General features: G+C 41.1%; 1 long non-coding RNA gene across 1 annotated transcript in view; it reads right to left on the reverse strand.

The window, feature by feature from the left end:
• Nucleotides 1–21,614, reverse strand: part of LOC116597197 — a 52,346-nt gene that overhangs the window by 19,888 nt on the left and 10,844 nt on the right. Inside the window, exon 2 of the long non-coding RNA XR_004288492.1 lies at nt 17,877–18,012. This is a non-coding gene — a long non-coding RNA (uncharacterized LOC116597197). The remainder of the gene's footprint in view (nt 1–17,876; nt 18,013–21,614) is intronic.

Genomic DNA, 21,614 nt, shown 5'->3' on the forward strand with positions numbered 1-21,614 from the left:
GGGTATCCTGATACTGGCTTAAACCAATCAGGAATCCATCCCTGGAGACGAGGAGCAGCCCAGCCTCCCTGGAAGTGGAGGTCTATCACCCTGTGGGAGAGGGAACTATTAGCCTGGAAGAAAGAATGGCATGTGGATAGACAACCTACAGTGTTTGCCATACTTACCTAACATTACAGAGCTAGTTAGAGGAAAAAGTGATCTCTGATTCTTATTCCAACATAGCACATTGCCTCCTCAAGAGATTAAGGATTTATTGCTTATAAAATACTTTACAGGCCTCCTGTGAGAAATCCAATATTTATTTACCCTCTAAGATAAAAACAGAAATTTATATTTTCTTATTTTCTTTCAAGCTTTCCTCAGTCCATGATTCTTCACAGTGTGATAATGATATAGCCATATATGTCCTCTGAGAAAGAAAACACTTTTTTCCTTACAAAATAGGCTAATAAGTTACACACAGAATAAGTCCATGAAACGTAAATAGTATAATTTAAAAACATTTCCCCCCCCCCCAAAAAATTCTACTCTATGATTCTTTCAAAATGTTCTAGAGATCTGAAATAAAAAGGAGTTATAATTCTACCAAGACCAGAAGCCAAAATTATGGACGCTTTTACAAAGTTTATCAAGACTATTAATAATGGTCATCCAAACCTTTGGCATCTACAGAATTGGGTGGGATATGTATAAAATGTAGTTTTCTTATGAGAATTCTGGCACTCTGAAATCTGAAAAATATGAAGTTGATTCTGAATCCCAGAAAAGATTTGGTGTCATTCTGAAAATCAAATGTAGTGTCTTGGTGCTAGATACAAGGGCCATTGGTTGGGTCAACCAAGTGACACTTCCCTCCCAACTACAGTAATCTTTCCTGTGCCTTCAGATGTAGGAGAGGCAACTATGATCATAGGCAACATCCTATGATCTGAAGGGTTCAAAGGCAGCTTTTTTACTAGTTTGTACAGTGCCTATAAATTTTACCACAGGAATCTTAAAGTCATTCTTTATCCCACTTCCGGCAAGGGTCTCTCCCCCTTCCCAGCCCCTTTCTCACTGAGCTGAAGCTATTCCCCCTCTTTGTACTTACATAAGGGGCCCCAAAGTTGACTCTGCATGGGCCTAAGTGATAGTTCCTCCCATACCTCTCTCAGTCAACATTTTAGCAATAGAACTTTAGGTTCCATTGAAACCTAAGGACAAAGAAGCCCAGACAGCTCTATGGAGAATTGATTATAGGTGGAGAAATGGGTACAGATGTGTAGGGAGATGAAAAAGGAGAGAACATTGAAGCTAATCTTTACCTGCTTCACAGTTTTGCCCAAACCGAGGCACTGGTTTTAGAGCTCACCACAATTTCTGTTTTTGACAACCACCGACCTCAACCTTCACCAATTTTTTCTTCTGTGCTATAATCTTGACTTCAGGAGAATGGTGCTTGTGATTTGTATAACCTTGTTTCACCCTGCAGCAAAAAACAGGAGATGGCCAAATACCACAGAGAACTGTGGGGTTATTTTTGTATGGGCACCAAACAAGATTTCTACATAGATCTGTCATCTCTCCCATACAATGAGTGAGTTTTAAAAATGTGGAGAGATTTCTCAGAACTATTATTCCAGCTATTTTGTTCTTTGGCATTTACCCACATACCCCATGAGAGGTAAATATGAAAAAACAATATTTGGCCATGTAGCTATAGTTACAGGCCACAGACAGCCAAGGGTACAGAAATTTAAAGACAAATGTAATATACAACTTTGCCCCGATTCTGTCTCCCTGGATAAACTCTGCTCACCACTTAAATCTAAGTGTTCCCTTGTCCTAGATAATTGACAAGCAGTGGGAGAAGGTAAAATCAAGTAGAAATTGAACATTGAACAGAAAAGGACCTCTTCTCCAAAAACAAAAATTCCATTTTATTGTGGAATGATGAAAATATCCCATTCTTTTGTTTAGATTAATTTCAACAGTGTTTACGCTGATTTCCCCACAGGGAGAAAAAGAGACTATTTCTTTGAAAAGTCGTTGGCAGAAAAACACTCAAGTTCAAATTGGTTTCATCCTGAAGGTTTGAAGTAAAATAATTCTTTGTAAGGATTTATAAATAAGACATTCATTAATGAAGTTTCACAATATCACTTTGAAGTGAATACTACTGAATTCATTTAACTTGTGCTGAGAAACCTAACAGAGAAATTGAGCAATTAGACTTGCTCAGTAAGGCATTTAAAAGTCTAGAGAATGAATCTAGGAATTCCCAGTGCCTCAGTCTCCATGTTGAAGGAGACAGATATGGAATCAGACGTGCATCAGATACAGGGAAAGGAATTCTGTGACCCAGATAGAACGAGAAGTATAACCTAGACATCTACTTAGGGTATCACTATTTCCCATCTGGAACAGATGTCCAGTACATGTCACATCTGGAAGAAGAGGCTTCTGGGAAGTGCATGAGTGCTTTCACGGAACTGAACATCTGCCTTGACCTCTTCTCCAGTTCCCAGGAAACTCAACACCTATCCCTACACTCCCCGCCCCAAGTCAGTGCTGCTATTAAACATTTCTGAGGTGAATGGCCTGAAAGCACCTTGGATATCAAAGACCTCTCCCCCAAGGTCAGCCTAGCTTTGAGGTAACTCTGACTGCCTCTGATTCCTCTCTTTCCGCAGCCCAGCAACATTCAAACACGTCAGCTCATTGTTCGTCCCCAAATTTAACCCATTTTTGTTGACATGTCCCTTTTAAGTCTTATTCAGGACCTAATGACAGTACTTTGTAATCTACTTCTTCAACACTCCTTTCCTTCCTGTCTGTCCTCCTGTCTATTGCAAAGATTTCTGTTGTTGTGGCAAGAAGAACACCTTTACTGCCTGCCTATCACCCTCTGGTCCAAGTTGCCTTTTCCCTTAAGTTTCAGGTCTGCTCCCTGATGTCTGCTTTCCATTTTCTTCTGTTTTACTCAGGCAAGCAAAGCTTCTCCAGAGGTCCAGTGACACAGACATCTTTCTTTTGCCTTTATGTCTGCTACAATCACACACACCTCTAATTCTCTAATTTCCTTTCATGCTTTCAGAATCACTTCATCTACTAAATTTATTTTTTAAGATTTTACTTATTTATTTGCAGAGATCACAAGTAGGCAGAAAGTCAGGCAGAGAGAGAGGGGCAAGCAGGCTCCCCACCGAGCAGAGAACTCCATGTGGGCCTCGATCCCAGGACCCTGAGATCACGACCTGAGCCGAAGGCAGAGGCTCAACCCACTGAGCCACCCAGGCGCCCCTCATCTACTAAATTTACATTGACCCCAATGCCCCATTTCTTGTCCATGCTTTCCTTGTGCAATTGCCCACATTAATTCAGTAAATATTTACTGATAACGTCCTATGTATAGAGCACCATATGTAACAAGAAAGATACAAAGATAATTGAGATATGCATCCGGAACTTGAGGACCTGAACATCTGTAGAGAACTCAGATGCAAAGGGATAGCATAAATCCTTCTAATACACAAGGGATTCAGGATACCTGGGTGGCTCAGTCGTTAAGCAGCTGCCTTCAGCTCACATCATGATCCCAGGGTCCTGGGATTGAGCCCCGCATCAGGCTCCCTGCTCGGTGGGAAGCCTGCTTCTCCTTCTCTCACTCCCCCGCTTGTGTTCCCTCTCTCGCTGTCTCTGTCAAATAAATAAATAAAACCTCTTAAAAAAATACAAAGGGGATTCTAAATGATACTAAAATGATACTGATAAGGTGATATGGTCATTCAAAGTCAGGGGCAGTTACTTCCAAAAAAGAGGAACATGAGCAAAATCAGGAAGATTTCATGGAAGAAGTAGCTTCTTCGTGTAGCTGTAAACAGATATTTCAGCTACAGAAAGGTATTTCAGGTGTTAAAAACTGTACCAGCAAAGGCATGGAATGCGGAGGAAACCGGGATTAATAGGACAGTTTGGGCTGGCTAGAACATGGAGGGCAGAAAAGCATGTTTATGGAAATAACTATGGAGCCAAGTGTGCAGCATTGGAATGGTATGCTAAGGTGTCAGACTTGTTTTGAAGCCACTGAAAGCTTGTGATGAGGAGTGAGACAGTCTGGGCTGGCCTCTGGAAGGTTAAGCTGGCATTGGTACAGGTGAAAACAAGAAGCAAGGAATATTTAGGAAATCATTATAACCAACTCCAAGAGGGAGAAAGAATCGAGAACCTGGACTAGAGTAGTAACAGTGGGAAGGAAAAGGAAGAAACATCTAGGGAAGTGTCCAAACGTAGAATCAACAGAGGTTGGCAATGGGCTGGATTAGTGGGGAAGAAAGTGATTCCAGGGTTTCCTAATAATGTCGGTACAAAGAGCCACTAGACAGACGGCTGCTTTTTTTAATTCCATCCACAAATGCTTATTAAGCTCTTACTGTGTGACCAGAGCTAGGCAAGAAATCAGAGATACAGTAGTCAATGAAAATAGTCTTCTGCCATGAGAAGCTGTCAATTTAAAAGAGCTAGATACGGGGGATGTGTCGGAGATGCTGTGAAAGGAGCTCCTTCAGAATCCAGAGGGGTTAGTTGAGTCACTTGTGGCCAGAAAGTTTCCGGTCCAGAGACCAGGTTGTGTAAAAGCCAGCTGCACATGACCATATGCGTAACCACAGAGAAGCCCGCCTCCTCTGAGAACATTCCTTTCCAGCTCCTTGGGTGCCTGAGTCTCAGCTTCGATGGAAATGAAAACAAAGACTACACTGAATTCTTTTCTTTCATTGTTCATTGTTACCCAAAAACTGTCATTTCCATTGCACTTGAATTAGGTAATAGTATCAGGTGATGTCGCCTGGGGTGGGGAAGGGAGAGGACTGGCAGCCCAATGCAGGGCAAAGAGCTCTAAATTCAGAGTCAGCAAACCAGACTTGTTTTTTGGCTCTCCCACTGACCAGTGGGGTCAACTTTACCAGGTATAAAAACTTCTCTTGGCCTCAGTTTTCTTATTCTTAAAATGGTGACTTCAAGAAAAAAAAAAAAATCTGCTTTACTTATATCACTTTGTGTTGTAGAGATCGAAAAAGAAATATAAAAGCAATTTGCAAAACATAAAATATTATTAGTTATCAACTATTACTAAATATATTTCTTTTATTCCCGATTCCTCCAGAGAGCAAATGACACACTCATGTTAGATTAAAGCAGAGTTTTTTTACAAAGAGACTGCTTACAAAGTACAGGCCGGGTCCTGGGAGAACACAGTACTCCGGGGCAGGTAACATCAGAGGAGCCGTTCCCACGCGTGGGATGAAAGAGAGAAGAGGCCTGAGGATCGTGGCAGGGATTGGGAAAGACCAAGTGCTATCAGTTGGAGAAGGCTGTCTGCAGCCAGCAAAGCAGAGAGGAAACCCAGATAATAAATACCTCGGTCATGCTCTTTCTTCCATCTAATCAGCTTCCAGGGTCCCTTGGTCAGAGCCAACCAGAAGACAGCAAGAGAGAGATCAGAGCTGAGGTAGTCTGTCTAGGTCAGGCTCTGGGGTTAGTGAGTTGAGTGGAGAAGTATCTGACCCAGCATCAGTAAGCTTCTATCAATCATCTTCAGTGAATGCGAGAATCACTGGTGGAAACTTGTTAGAAAAGAAAGTGCAAGGAGATGTTTTCCCGAGCAGCCCACAGATTCGCACCTATGTGGTCAACGGACACATTTTTGAGAACACTGAAGTAGATAGGTTAATTTTTAGATAGATTAATAAGTGATTCCTAGGAGCCGATCAAGTTCTCTTCCCTCGGTCATGGAGGGGGGTGGGAATCGTAGGTGTAAGATCAGATTAACCCACCAGGAAAGAAGGCATTTGCTCCTCTTCCCAAGTGCCTTGTATATCTTGGAGACTGGTGTGTGAACCACGGGGGGTTGTAATTTTGCTAGGGCCTACCACCTGGCACGATTCAAAAGAACTCTAACACCTTCCTTTGCTTCTAATAGGACCCAAATCAACCCAGAAGAGAGTCTGGTCACAACGCTGTGTCTTCATGCATTTGTTTCAACCAATTATAGAGAATGTCACTCCCACAGGGAAGAGTTTTTCATTTTTGACAGGATCCTGTTGCACTAAAAATCACTGTGTTTTCTCTGTCTTTGTATCCCTACTACCAACACACTGAGTAGATGGTAAGTGCTCAGTAAACATCAAGGGCCACCATTTCATGACTGGACAGAAAAGAAAAAGGAATGCAGTTTAAATTTATATTGTAAAGTCTATTATGTGTTTCTTTTAAAAAGCAAAAAAAACACTTATCTTAAAAAACTTTCTTTGGAACTTTCACTTAAAACCAAATCCACGGGACACCTGGATGGCTCAGTCAGTTAAGCATCTGTCGTTGGCTCAGATCATGATCCCAGTGTCCTGGCATAGAGTCCAGCTTCGGACTCCTTGCTCAGTGGGGACCCTGATTCTCCCTCTGTCTGCAGCTCTCCCTGCTGTGCTCTCTTTCCCTGACAAATAAATAATATCTTTCTTAAAAAATAAAAAATAAAAATAAAACCAAATCCAGCAAAAGTCCAAACAAATTTTTAAGACTATATGCAGTTGCTATGTTCCTCAAGGTAATTAATGGGTCCCTGGGAAAGAGAGCCTCTTCTCAGGCTCCCACCTACTGTTTTGTACTTCTGTGTAGTTGTTATTCAACATAACTGAAATTTTCTTAGAAATGATAAACTCATTGCAAATAACAAGATCTCATCCTTTTTATGGCTAAGTAATATTCCATTTTATGTATCTATATCTCATACCTTCTTTATCCATTCATCTATCAGTGGACACTGGGCTGCTTCCATATCTTATCTATTATAAATTTTTTTGTTTTCCATGAGTAGCACTATATGGGGACTAATGATAGCTACACTTGTGGTGAGCATAGCATAACATTTACTGAATCATTATGTTGTACACTTAAAACTAATGTAACATTGTCAACTACACTCAAAAATAAAAGAAGAAGAAGAAGAAGAAGACGGAGAAGAAGAAGAAGGCGTCAGGGTGGGGTGGGGGGAGGAGGAGGAGGAGAAGGGGGAGGAGGGGGAGGGGGAGGAGGAGGGGGAGGAGGGGGAGGAGGAATGATAAAGTTGTAAAGATAATGCCACAGTAGAAATGCGGGTGTCTCTTTTTTAAGTCTTTCTATTTTTTTTGTCAAGAATCTGTTTTCATACACATGTAACTCAAAAACAAACAAACAAATCTTAGCAACTAGATTACACAGCTTCAGCCCAAAAGTGAATTCATTTCTTTTCAGCACATACTGACCATGCAACACCTGTTCCTTACAGAAGATATTAAGCATTTTGTGCACACCTACACATATTTTGGGGGTAGGAATCACAGCTGTTTGTAATTTAACTGTAACTATAATCCCAAGTGTGAAACAGAACTAAGAGAATTATAAGACATTAAAATAAGGAATTATGCAGATGATCCTTTCTTGGTAAGACCTCAAAAGTGCAAAATCAAGAAAAAGTTACTTATTTAATAATGTACAAAAATATTGAGTGAAACTTTATTGTTTTCTGAATATTAATAATGTTTTCAAGATTTCCTTCTGTAGGATGAAACAGACTACCACCACAGGAGAACTTTTCCCACTTTGATATCAATCCTAAAGAGAGATAATAATTAGTTTCTAAACTTTTAAATGCTCCCATTTAGTTTGAACTCCTAGCCAGTGAAAGAGAGTTGTTTGTTATCTATCATCAAAAGGAATTCCAAATAAAGAAGGCTCCAGGTCTGATTAATTCCGAAGTTCAATCACATTCTTGAGACCCGGTTTCTGTCCATGTTTTTACTCATTCATCTAAATTTCCATACTGAAAAGAAGACAGTGTGTCAGTCAGGATTATCTGAGAAAGGGAACAAAAAATGTATCTATCTATCTGTCTATCTATCTATTCTTTGACCAATCTATCTACTGATCAATCTATCAGTCTATCTATTGACATATCTAGAGAGATTTCAAGCAATTGGCTTATGCAATTGTAAGAGGAAGCTGGCAAGTCTGAAATCTGTGGGAAATGACAACAGGCAGGAAACTCTTGGGCAGAAGCTAATGTTGCAGGCTTGAGGCAAAATTTCTTCTTCCTCAGAAAAAGAGTTTTTCTCTTAAGATCTTTTGACTAATTGGAAGCCCACCTAGATTATCAAATACACTCTCCTTTACCTAAAGTCAGCTGATTATAGATGGCAACCATGTCTACAAAATACCTTCACAGCAACACCTAAATTAGTGTTTAACTGAATATCTGGGTACTCTAGCCTAGCCAGTCAACCGACACACAAAACTGTCACAGACCATTTCTTCCTTGTGCAACTCTTACCAGCAAAGGAGCCTTTCCCTGAAGCATCTCAACCTACTTCTTCTCAATCTCCTTTGGCCAGTGCTGGGATTTACACTCTTCATGAAATTGATCCCTTGCAGGGAGAATTAAATCAAGACTGGTTTAGACCAGTTGGGTTTTAGCTGAACCCTAGAGAGTCAGAGTAGATGCCTGCACTCGGTGTGGGCTGTGCCACATGGGAGAAGGGGAAAGTTACTGTTGGGTAGGCAAAAAGAGTATCAGAACATAGTAGGAGCTCAATACAAATTTGAATGAGGGAATAAGCCAATGAGTGAATAGTGATGCACGCTGAGGATAATGAGTAGTGGTGGTTATCTCCAACTACACATTCCAGGAAACACATGACTTCATCAGGTAAACAGTGTATATACTGTATGCATGACGTATGCCTCTTGTCTCCATGATATCACATTCACATCTCTGCCACACACTGCTAGGCATTGTCACTCATAAAGACAAAGTGAATGCTGACTTGTGCTCAAGGGGATAAACTGGAAAAGAAAGGAAGAAAAACACCGTTCTAAGTTTACAATCTAATTTAGTACCAAATGCAAAAGCTTTCATGTTGCTGTACTTAAACCCTTAATTCTAGAACACACACCAACATATTGTTTTCAGTAAATAAGATTACACTTGACAGAAATCTAGGAAAGCAGAGACCCTTGCCTGGGGACTATGCATTTCTCCAGGGAGTCCCAAGTTGTATTCCAAAAAAATTTTTTGCTTTTGTTGCTGCACTTTTTTCAGAGTTCTTTATGTTTAACTGTTTTGTTAAACCAAGAGTTTTGACCAGGAGTCTGAGTTTGTATCACATGTGATATATGAACAAGATGGAGATATGTTCAGAATCAATGGAACACCGATTTATCTCACACCCCTCGCATACGCACACAGATGCGCGCTCACACAAAACCATCCCCACACCTAGCTGCCTTTACTGTTTTCTCACCACCTTAATAATTAGGGACTGTGTTATGTTCCTTCCATATTAATTTTGCAGAAAAAATACTAAGGTGGTCAACAAGAAATTATTCTCTTTCAGTGGTCTAAAATTCAAATTTACTAAAAAATACTATCAGAAACTTGTAAGGAACTCCCGTTAATAAGAGGAAGTCTATGACTAATTTCTCCTTCTTAAGCACTTTGAAAATCACTTCCCCTTCCTCTCTCTTCTTTTTCTGTGGCCCCTGGCCAACTTGCTGCCATATATTAGTCTTGTAACCCTGGAGAGTCCTTTACTCTTTCTAAGATTTAGTTGATTTTTTTCCATGCAAAATAGGAAGAACAATAGTTTTCCAAAATGCCTTAGAAGTTTCTAGATCTCTGTTTCCAACTATGTATTTTTTTCCCACTAAAATGTGATATTCTGCAGGGCAGAAATTATGCCATTTTCACTTTTATCACTAGGTGCTCAAAATATTTTGGTGGGTTGAAGTAACAAAATATTCACCAATTAGTACTTGTACCCCAAGTGTTTTTAAAGCATTTCTCTCTACCAACATATTTTCTAATTATTCACTTGAGATCTCTCAATAGAGACTTTTGTATTGTCCTCCATAATTATTCTTCCCAAGGAAAGTGTGTTGGGTGGGAAATTCTTGAGAAGACTTGCTTGGAAACTTGCTTTTAGTGTTACATATTACTTTTAGCTAAGCTTGATTTAGGCATGAACAAGACTGCTAGAGGAGGCTTGTGCAATGTAGGAAGTTGCTAACAAATACATATGATCATTATATCCAATATGTATTGACAACCACCATATATGGCCTGTCATGATATGGTGGTTATCGAGAGGTTTGAATAAGAAGTTGAGTATTTTACTGGAAGACATAGATTCCCTTGGGAAAACAGCAAAAAGATATTTACTTTGTGTAGATCAATGGAATATAGGAAAAGCAGTGGTTATTGAATGAAACTTTTATGCACAAATATTTCCATGACACCAAAACAAAATAGACAGGAAAAGTGATAGGTTTGTATTTTTTAAGATGTGTGGTTCAAACAAAATAACTCTTCTTTGATTAGTCAAAAGGTTTTGTGAAAATGCTTAAACTATCAAAGGCCATTTCATGAGATTTGAGAGACAGTCTGATGACCTGGAAGTAGAACTAGGGCTGAGAAAGGCAAACCAGGACCAGATAAGGGACGTCATAGGGATAAGAGGTGTCAGAGTGGGGTCACAGAGGACAAAAGGAGTGAGAAAAATTCCAGGAACAGGTGTGTAAGGAGGGATCTAAGCAGCCCAGGTTCAACATTGGGATAACTAAGGAATGAGAACAGGGTCTTTATGCTGCCATCTTGAATTTACTTCTCAGAATTTTGAGCACATGGAGGGGATTAATATTCTTGATTTAATTTCCTGTTACAGACCAAAAGGAAATAGTGTGTTAAAATGCAATCACTACGCCCTTTTTTGATACAGAAAGATCGAGGCCCTAATGCCACAAGAACTGGTTTTTAAGACTTTTGGAAACCATTAAGATCTCCTTGTCAGTTTCCAAGTCTGAACTGAGAAACTTTCCAAAAATGCAATGGTAAAGGGACAGGGACATATTTTAACTTGCTAGACTGCAAGGAAGCAGGAAACATTTTTCTAGTAGTGTGTTGTCTATGCAGAGAAAGTTAAACTACTTCATTTCCCTAAAAATTGAGAAGAGGGATTTGTAATTGTATGGTGGGCGGTGGGCCCTGAAGTGGGGAGGAAAGGACATCTGGTGTGGTACATCACTGTTCCACCCACTGGGAGATGAGTGGGAAGAGGGAAAACCTGCCTCCCTTGCTTTGAGTTTGACTTCTAGATTACAGTCACAGAAAATGCAGACAGCCCTTTGCCAATTGATGTTTGAACTCAATGGGATTAAAATGTACATGCAAACCTAATACAGAGTGCAATTGGACATCTGTAAAGTCAACCTGTTTTTTTCATTGTTGTTTTTTTTTTTTTCCTAGATTCTATGGGATTTGGAGTTCTGGTCTCTACCTTCAGGTTTCCATCTGTGGTATGACATAATCTCCAAAGATATTGCTAAGACAGCTTTGCCCCTTACATTAAAGCCCAAATATGTCATTCTAGGCATTATGTAATACTCTCCTATTGGAAGTACTTGAGATAATGTATGTGAGTGTGTTCCATAAACTGTAAAGCACTGTCTCAATACATGTTCTGTGGCAAGTGCACGGTTAAATCAAGCCTCACAATGAAAAAATAATTGTGACTGAACTGCAATTCTCAGTGTCTTGAGCCCATTTCCAATTAGGTTTACAGTTTCATCAATTTGCTATTTAATTGTTTTAAGCCACCCAAGTGCCAGGCAATATTCTTGTACTCTTTCTTCAATATGGCGTCAGCACAAAAGCTTGAAGAAGTTTAATATAAATGTTGACACAGAAGCAATATTTTTGTTTTTAGGGCATAAAATAGCAGATATTTGGGGAAATGCTTTTAACAGGTTTTGATATCTGGCTAAGTCCATCGCTCTCCCCAGCTGTCTGCCTCGTCTGTCACCCTCAGCTTCCTTCCACTTCTCCAAGGAGCCTTAGAAAAACACTCCTCGCTGATATCAGTTGCTCCAGCACTCTCCAGGCACAGTCAAGGCATTTAGAAGTCCAGAGAGGCCCATGGTCACCTTATTTTTAGACTCTTACTGACTTAAAAAATTAAGATATACGCTAATAGGTTTAACAAAATTATGGCATATTTTGTTATGTTTACACTTAAATGAATTCCCTTAAGACACATAAATCGATACATCAACAACTTAAGTTGATGCATTAAAGTTTGATCCACTGAACACAAAGATGAATAAGACACAATATCTTCCTCAAGGAATTCTCAGTCCAGCAGACTGTGAAGTATTATATCATAAATAATCGCATATAAGTGTTGATAGGGTCATGCAACCAGAAAGTCTTTAATGAATATGCTTTTCTCATAGAGAATGTCAAAACTCTGACATGCTTTCTCTGTGTGAAAACCTCCACCAAGTGGCAGTCCTCATCCTTTCCCACTCCTGAGCTCACCAGTCTGGCTGCTCGCCCTCACCGGGCAGCATTGCCCAGCGCATCGGCCCATCGGCCCATCGAGGTTGCCAGATTGCTGGCCACAGCCCTACCCTGGTTCTTTCTGCTGCAGCTCTCAAGGAGATGGAGAGCATTGCCGTTCCACAACCAGGAAAGTTCCATTTCCTCCTGGCCCATCAGCAGGGCTGAAGCTTTTTTTCAAATTGGCTCTTTCATTTGGAAAGCTCTTTCATGTTCAAAACACTAGCGAGTACAAACTGTTGCTAAATTAGGTAAACCATAGAGCAATCTGTCTCACTAGAAAAAAAAGAAAAAGTTGGTATTGCTCTTCTGTTCTAGTTTGCACAGATCACAGTCAACATCCTCATGGTAGTGGAGCACATTACTAAGAGAGAGAGAGAGATGGAGAGACAGAGGCTGGAATCAAAAGAAGTCAGTTTTCCCTTCTGAAAAACTCCATTTTGAGAAGACACTGACTCTCCACAAATCCTAGCTCCTGCTTGCACGTTGTAATGTCTCAACACACCTGTGGATCCTTTGACCTAACGAGGCTCCTCCCCATCCCGTGATTCACGCCACGTGCCCTATTTATCTCCAGTCTTACCTGCAGCTCAGAACAACTGGGAGACTCAGAGATTCAATTCTGAAGGACAAGCCTCATCATAATGGAAAATCCAATTAACTTTAGATACAGGAGCTGCATTCCAGCAGCAGCAGTGTAATTTTGCCTTCTATGAAAATGGTTGAGCTGTTCATTAGGTAGCATGTCAGAAATTAAACAAGGCCAATTATTTTCCTTGTCTTGAGATCTAGCATTATCTGGGGAATTAGAAGACTGACTGCGGACATCCATTTTAACTAGATATAATTCCTGGCATCTTTGTTTTTCACTGTGTTATCTTTTCTTGTATGTCCTGGTGTGAGGGAAAATAATTATCTCTGGGGACTCCAGACTGAACTCCTGTTCAATGGTTTGTAGATTATGAAATGATGATGTTGATAGTGTTGATGTCATTTTTAGCTTTCCTAAGTGAAAACTGATATTAAAGAGTGATGTTATCAGGCTTACACTCTCAGCTGCTTTGTGAGAGAAGTAAGAAAGCGATTGTTATCCCTGCTTCCAGGGAGATAAACTGGAGACCACATGACTTGCTGAAAGTTTCCTATGTGATTATTGGGAGAGCTGGAAACAAAAGACAGGTCTTGACACCCCGCTCACTGCTCAGCTTCCAGAGTATGCTTTCTCACTTTGGCAAAGCTGACAAACCCTAAGTTTCTATTGCATGCCTTCTCTTTATTGCTTTTTGCACATTTGGCTGACTCACAATCAAAAAAAAAAAAAAATTCTTTTTTACCACGAAATTCTAAAGGATAGAAACATGGTAAAGACATGACCCCTGCCCTGTAGCGGGTTAAAACGGGACCACAAATGCAGAGCAGAGACGTGATCACTAGCATATCAGACATACAAGAAAATTAGTCTTTTTGAAGGTGGGAAAAATCTAACTGTAGGTGTGTGTATACATACTTACAAAGGTGAGAGTGGCATGGAAGTGAAAGGACATCCCATTTGGTTGGGGGTAAAGGAAAATCAGAGACGCAAAGGAGAAAGGGGGGAGGAGGGTGAGGGGCTGCCTTCCCCTCACCTGTGCTTGCTTTTGGTTTAGCCAGCATCCCCTTCCCTAGGCAATTTCTCCCACTTAGTGGTGTGCATCAGACTTACTCAAGGAATTTCTTAAAAATGCTGATTCATGGGCTCCATCCCAGATATCCAGATGCTATATGGGACTGCGGGGGGGGTCCTGCAATCGGCAGTTTTCTGCAGGTCTCCTGTGGCTGTGAACCAAGCTGGGAAGCAGTGCTGTAAGATCACGCCACTTGCTTGTTTAAAGAAGGGAGAGCACTGACTCGGAAGGTAAGGATGATGTAGGAGTCCACAAAAGGCGGTCCTTGCAAACTCTGCCTTATATGTGGAAGAGGAGGACTGAAGGAGGAAAGAAAGAGAGTACTAGGTGATTCATTAACAGCCCTTGTACAGCTCAAGTGCTCTTGGACACAGCCCCACCTGCCTGCATCAGAGAAATCTGACTCATGACAGAGCTTCCCCTTCCTCTGTCCATCTCCGGCATTTCCTCTGACCCTCATATTATGCTCCATCTGGGGCATGGGCTGTTCTCATTTTCCGTTTATGAATAATTTGGGGCTATATTTAGGCAACTCCAGTCATTAGGTACCCGTATTTCTGTATATAGCCTATAAGGTTTTATTTTTTTTAGAATTCTAGAAATTCAGGAGCAAGAAAGCTCTTAATATTAGGTCACTTAGTCAATTACCTCCTTTCCTGCCTAATGCAAGATTATTCCCACTAGCCCTGTTTCCAGTGCTCTGTTGCCTATTTTTAAATGCACTAGCTGATGGTGATTCTGCCACTCCCCTCAGGAGACCATTATCCTGGCTCACCATTCTCAGTGTCAGGGGGCTTCCCTGGTAATTAGCTCTAACTTGCTATTTCTTCCCCTTCCCATTATCCTCAGTTATCAATTCCCTTGTAACAACATTATTTCTCTCACATTCATTATATATTTTTAGATCATTTCCACAGTTCCACAAGCCCCCGTTAAAAAGAGTTGAGCTAGTTGGTAGCAGCCCATGTCTTAATCAGAATCACTGTGGAGAATGAAAATGGAGCGAAAGGGAAGGGTCCCTGGGCTCCGCGGTTGGCAGCCACGTGGTAGGCAGCCGTATACTGCACTGTCTCATCCCTGCAGCTCCAGGCCCATCCAGGCCACTTTTCAGTGTGAGGCCACCCTCCTCCACAAAGCAGTGTCTCTTGGAGCATAATATGTCTAGGTTGTATGGAGGTGTATAAAAAAAGGTTGTTTCATCACCTGAAAAACTGGGATGAGACTGCCTACACTTCATCAGATTTCTAGGAATGTTAAATGAGACCAGGTATGCAAATAATTTAGCAAAAGCTCTAGCATGCACTAAATAAAATAAAATCTTGAGACACATCTGTGTGTTCAGATGAATATACGTTTGGAAGTCCAATAAACCTCATTCCATTTTTTGCTTTGTCACTCACTGGTTGTGTGACTTCATCAACATGTATGTGCAGTAATTTATCATATAGCATTATATAACATCAAGATTTCTTGAGGGAAAGTATTGGCATCTTATTCATCTTTATGCCCAGTGTACCTGCTTAAATGCATCAACTTAAGTCGTTTGACCTCCCTGAGGCTCAGTGTTCCCTTCTGTGCAATGAGTGCATATTGCCTAACTCTGTGTCACACACGTTATGCCCCGGCTCACATCTCCTTAGCTTACTTTTTTTTTCCCCTGCAGCCACTGCTGCAGCTACCACATGGGCACAGGAATAGCCGGATGACACTTCACCTTAGCAGCGTCCTGAAGAATCCTGCCATCACCTAAGGGAGTCTGGATCCCATCACCCGAGCAGCAGTTCTCACTATGGAGATTTGGTTGTCATAACTGAGGGCGGGAAGTGCTGTTGGCATCTGGCAGATAAGAGGCCAGGCTGTTCACATCTTACAAGGCACAGGGTAAGAGTGTTGCTGTTGAGAAACCCTGAGGAGGAGACACTACAAAAGCCTTATCTGTGGAAAACACCTCATAAGATATGCTCCTCTTCTCACATTCAGACCCATCCCCTTCACTGTTCTAGACTAGACTCATCAGAAGGTTATTTCTCTGCTATATAAGGGCTATGTACTAAACAGCCAGCAGAACCATGCATTGGTTCCTACCCTATGGAGTAAGGGCTATAATGATAGAAATGTATAACGATAGGAACATTTAGGTCATTGTGCCCCACATCAGGCTCCCTGCTCAGCAGGGAGTCTGCTTCTTCCTGTGCCCCTCCCCCAAACTGTACTCTCAATCTCTCTCTCTCTCTCTCTCAAATAAATAAGTAAAATCTTAACTATAAAAAAAAATTGCAAGGCAGAAACTAGGGGAACCAGTGTGGGAGTAGATTTTGAGAGTGCTCACATATGAGGTTAGAATCTAAGGCTGGAGCAGGGAAAGTTTATTGGCAATGGGACACTCTTCTGTGATATGGGGTTCAATGTCTTAGCAGGAAAAAAGTGGGCCCTAATACACTACTGGGATTGTTTCTTGAAGTTTGGATCTTACAAAAGTAAAGCAGGTGTAGAACTGCCTTAGCAGAGAATTGGGGAAGAGGTTGAAAGGCTCAGGGAACATTGTGGTGGATTAATGTTAAATCAAAGAAACCACCACCTGGCCATGCTCCCTGAGAAGGTCCAGAGGACACTACTCCACCTGGTCAACAAAGAATGTATGGTGAAGGAAAGCACCAGTATTGTAAAGAAGCTTGGTTGTCATGCTGTTGACACTGGGAGGTACTACATTAGAAATGGATTCTCTTGTATTACCAGAATGGATAGGATTCTAAAATAGCTGAGATTATTTTGTCTTTACAGAGAGAGTGGATATAATTATTGAAATGGGTTGGATGGCCAGAGTGACAGAGTGCCTTGATCCACAGGGATGTGTGACAATTATTAATTGATCCTGGGAATGAGATAGAAGAGCAACCAATTTGAATTTTGTCTAAGTTGTATAACCAGAAGTTGAGATCTAGCAAGCAAAAAACTGGTGTCAGCCACCACAATGGAAAATCATGAGCACTCACTCATTTTCTAGATCTAAGTCAATTCTCAGACTCAGAACCCAGTCTCAGAGCCAGAAGCCATTGACCAATGAAGAGGCTGGGTCCTTTTGAGGAAGTACCCTGCATCACCATTGCAAATATATATAATAAATATCCCCTAAACCTTCCTCAAAGGATCTGAAACCAGTTATCAGAATCAGTATGTACTGGGGAAAGAATGCCCAGACCATTCAAGAGCTCCTGGGCACCAGGGCTGAGCTGACTCTGACAGCAAGGCATCTGAAGTGCCATTGTGATCCTCCATTAGAGAAAGGTTTATATAAGCCAGACAATGAATGGAATCCTGGCCCACATCCATCTCCTAGTGGCCCCATGGGTCCACAGACCATATGTGCAGTTATTACCCATTACCTTAGTGCAATCAAGATTGGTTCCTTGGCCAATGGAATAAAAGCTACTATGTTTGAAAGGGGTAAGGGCAAATCTTTAAAACTGTGGTGCTTTATCACAAGAGGAACTGCAGAAACTAGCATCACCATCAAAGATTTGAAGGATGAAGGGGTATCACCCTTCGATTCACCTGTTTGGCCTCTGCAAAAAGCTAGAGGGATCATGGTGAATGACAGTGGATCAAAATAAAACCAAGTGGTAGCCACAATCACAACTGCTATGGCAGATATGATACCTGACTACAACTGATTATCACAATTTCTGGCATGTAATACAAAGCTTTTGAGCAGACAAATGTATTTTTCTCAATCCCCATAAATAATAAAGATCAAATGCACTTTCTGGTCATGTCAAAAAGACAGTAGTATGCATTAACTGTCTTACCTTAGGACTAGGTTAAATCTCCAGTTCTCTGTCATAATATAGTCTACAAAGATCTTAATGGCCTTGATATTCCACAGAATCAGCATGGTTTCTGATTGACAGCACTGGTGGTGTCATGGTGATTGGACCTGGTGAGCTGGAAGAGGTAAGTATTTAGGGTCCCATGGTCAGACACATACATGCCATAGTTTAGATGATAAAACCTTCAAAGTTTCAAGGACCTACCACGTGAGTGACGTTTTTGATGATCCCAAGAAGCAGAACATGTGTAGGCAGTCGAGTTCAACATAAATGACAAATTGTTGCACTTGCCCCTCCTACGACTAGGAGAGAGGCTTCTTCAGGTACTGGTGTCAACACATACCACACATGGAAATACACTGTGGACTATTTAGTGGTGCCTTGGAAAGCTGTGTGATATATGCTTCCCAGAGCAAGAGAGAATCCTGTTGCAGGTCCAGACTGAAGTACAAGTTGCTTTGATGTTCAGGCAGGATGACCTAGTTGATGGATGGTGCTAGAGGTATACTTTGTGGGTTAGAATGCTATGCAGAATCTCTGTTAAACCTCAATATGAGACTCCTGGCCTCTGGAGCCAGATCAAAAATTCAAAGGCAGAGAAACTTCACCTCGCATGCTTTGGGGCCCTAGTAGAAGCTAGAACATCAAGTGTGACTATGCAGCTGGAGCTGGAATGGGGAATGAGATTATGAGATCCACAGTCATCTGGTCATCCAGGAAAAGATACAGTCACTGTATGATGTAAATAGTACATTTGGGATTGTGTTGAGTAGGTCCAGAGAACACAAGTAACTTACATGAGCATGTGGCCTCAACAGTCATGTGACTTTCCTCTGTTGCACCCATACTGTCATGGAGACTTCCCTATGACTAACTCATAGAGGAGAAAATATTTGAGCCTGGTTCACAGAAGGATTAGCCCAGTATATTTATGATAAATGAAGATAGACTGACACCACAATTCAGTCCCACTCAAAGGTGACCATGAAGGGCACCAGAAAAGAGAAATTTGCCCAGTTGCATAACTCCAGGCCACACAATTGGCTATACAACTCGTCCACAGGGCGGAAACTGCCTAAAGCACAGATATACACAAACTTTTGGGCTTACAGAGAGCTTTGCTGATTGGTCAGGATTTTTGAAAGGAGTACAATTAAAGACTTAAAAACAGATAAGGAAGTTTGAGGAACAGGTTTGTGAATAAATCTTTGGCAGAGGGCCCAAAGCGTGTAGGGATATTGGTGCCTTACGTTAATGCCTACTGGAGAGCCTTCTAGAGCATTCAGAGAGGCACTGGGCAATTAGAAGAAGAGGTTAACTTGTCCAGTGACTTTTCAGTCAGCCTCTGACCAGTAACCCAAGTGCCTGCACAGTAGTCTCATGAATGAAACAGCCTTGGTGACAGGAATGGAGGCTATGCATAGACCCGACAGCACAGGCTCTCTCTCACTCAGGCTGATCTAGCTATTGCTCCTGCTGAATTTCTAAGCTGCCAGCAGCAGAGACACAATATGGTGCCTCAATATAGAAACATCCCTCAAGAAGGCCAATCTCTTCTTGACAAGTTAGTGACACCCTAGAAAGGCAGCAATATATCCTTGCCAGAATTTACACTGACTTTCATTATGACTTTGCCTTTTCTATCCAAGCTGCCTCAGCTAGCATCATCTGAGGCTTGAGGAGTATATGATTTACCATCTTAGAATCCCAATAAAATCAACTCAGATCAAGGGACATATTTTACAATGAAGGTAAGTGAAATGAGTGCATGACTAGAGAATCCTCAGATCCCACCACATACCACATCACTGTGAAGAAGTCAGCCCCACAGAATGATGGAATCTTCTATTTTAGGCTCAGCTAAGGAGCTTCCTTGGGGACCACATTAGGTTGAATCCTGTCCTCTAGGACTCTGTATATGTAGAGAACCTCTAGCCAGTATATGGTGAAGTGTATCTAGAATACCTAAGTCCAAAAACCAAGGGGTAGAAGTAGAATTAGCTCTTCTCATCATCACTCCTAGAGACACATTCTCAGAATATTTGCTTCCCACCCCTGTAACCTTAAGCTCAGCAGAATTAAAAGTTTTGAGTCCTGGTACTGGGAGTGAAGATGGAGGGTAGGGAAGGAGGCTTCCACCAGAGAACACAGAAAGACAGAAGGACTTCTACTAAATTTAAAGCTATGACTACTGAGACTCAGTCAGTTAAAGCATATGACTGTTGATTCTGGCCCAAGGCATGATCTCAGGGTCAGGAGATCGAGCCCCACATTGAGCCCCATGTTGAGCTCTGTCTGCAGCACAGAGTCTCCTTTGGATTCTCTCTCTCCTTTCCCTTTGCCCCTCCCCTCACTCATTCTCTTTCTCTCTTTCTCTCTCTCTAATAAATAAATAAATAAATATCTAAGAATAAAAAAATATAGCTATGAATACTATTTTGTCATTTAGGGCTTTTCAAACTAATGGATCAACAAAGAAGGGAGGTTGACATACTGACCCTGATGACCGCTCAGAAATTAAGTTATTTGCTACGCAATGGTGGCTTGAAGGAATAAATCTCTAAACCCACACAATTCACCAGGGCTTCTCTCCATGCTTCCATGCAATTTCAGCAAGCACAGCCCAACAAAGGTGAAACAACTAAGAGATCCAATCCCTGGGGATAAATGTGCAAACTCAGAAATCTAAGGAAGTTAACACCTCCTGGAGCAACCTTTGACCGACAGAGGCATGGAAACTGATGGATAAATGCTTTTCCCCTCCTACCATAAGTGGATCATTCTGAGGTACAGCCTATGTACTTCTTCATAGGTGGTTTAAGCCCTAGTTGCTCACATTGGTAACCAACTCAGTAAGGTACCTGGAGACTGGATTTCCTTCCTTCCCCACTTTACTCTTCCAAGTAGCCTCGTCTAGTTCTCTGTGATAATTTTCCCAAAATAAACTACACCGAGTCTATGTCCCAGGCTCTGCTTTTTAGAAGAACCCAAGCTAAGACATCTCTAAAAGTATTACTGTGAATATCTAATGAAAGAGCCTACAGCTAGGGCAGACTACTGGGAAAAAGTACAAGTACTTAAATACATCCCAGCAAAATTTCTGAGTCCCAAGGATAAAGATAAAATCCTTCAAGCTTCCAAGCAGAAAATAACTGTAATAATAATAACAGTTCACCTGGAAAGGGGAAAAGAAATCAGGCCAGAAATCAGAAATATCTCATCTGTTACACCAAAAGCTAGAAAACAGTAACATTTGCAAAGGACTTACCCGAAAAGAATGTGACTCCATTATCCTTTAGCCAATCTACCCTGATGTGGCAGCAAGAGATAGACATTTTCAGATAGGTAAGGATTTCCAAAAGTCCCACAACAGCATACACCATCCAGAAGCATCCCTCAAGAAAATCTCTAGCCAGAGGAAACTGCAAAAAGAACAAAACAAGGAAATGGAATACACGGTATATAAAAAGTGGTAGTAAACATTGAAACAAGTAAAATGTATAGGTAAGGCTAGCTATAATGACAATGTTCTTTAACTTTTACTAGTTAAGAAAAGTTCTTAAAATAGAAGTCTAATATGAAAAACACAAGATTACATATTCAATGTGCGAACCACAGTGCCAGGGATGCGGTAGGCATTGAAAAACAATTAGTTCTCTTCCCTTTTATTTCTTGTTGGCATTTTGACACACATGATAACGGATGACATAGCTGAAA

This window comes from Mustela erminea, chromosome 8 (assembly GCF_009829155.1).
Source record: "Mustela erminea isolate mMusErm1 chromosome 8, mMusErm1.Pri, whole genome shotgun sequence".
In the NCBI taxonomy this organism is placed as follows: domain Eukaryota; kingdom Metazoa; phylum Chordata; class Mammalia; order Carnivora; family Mustelidae; genus Mustela; species Mustela erminea.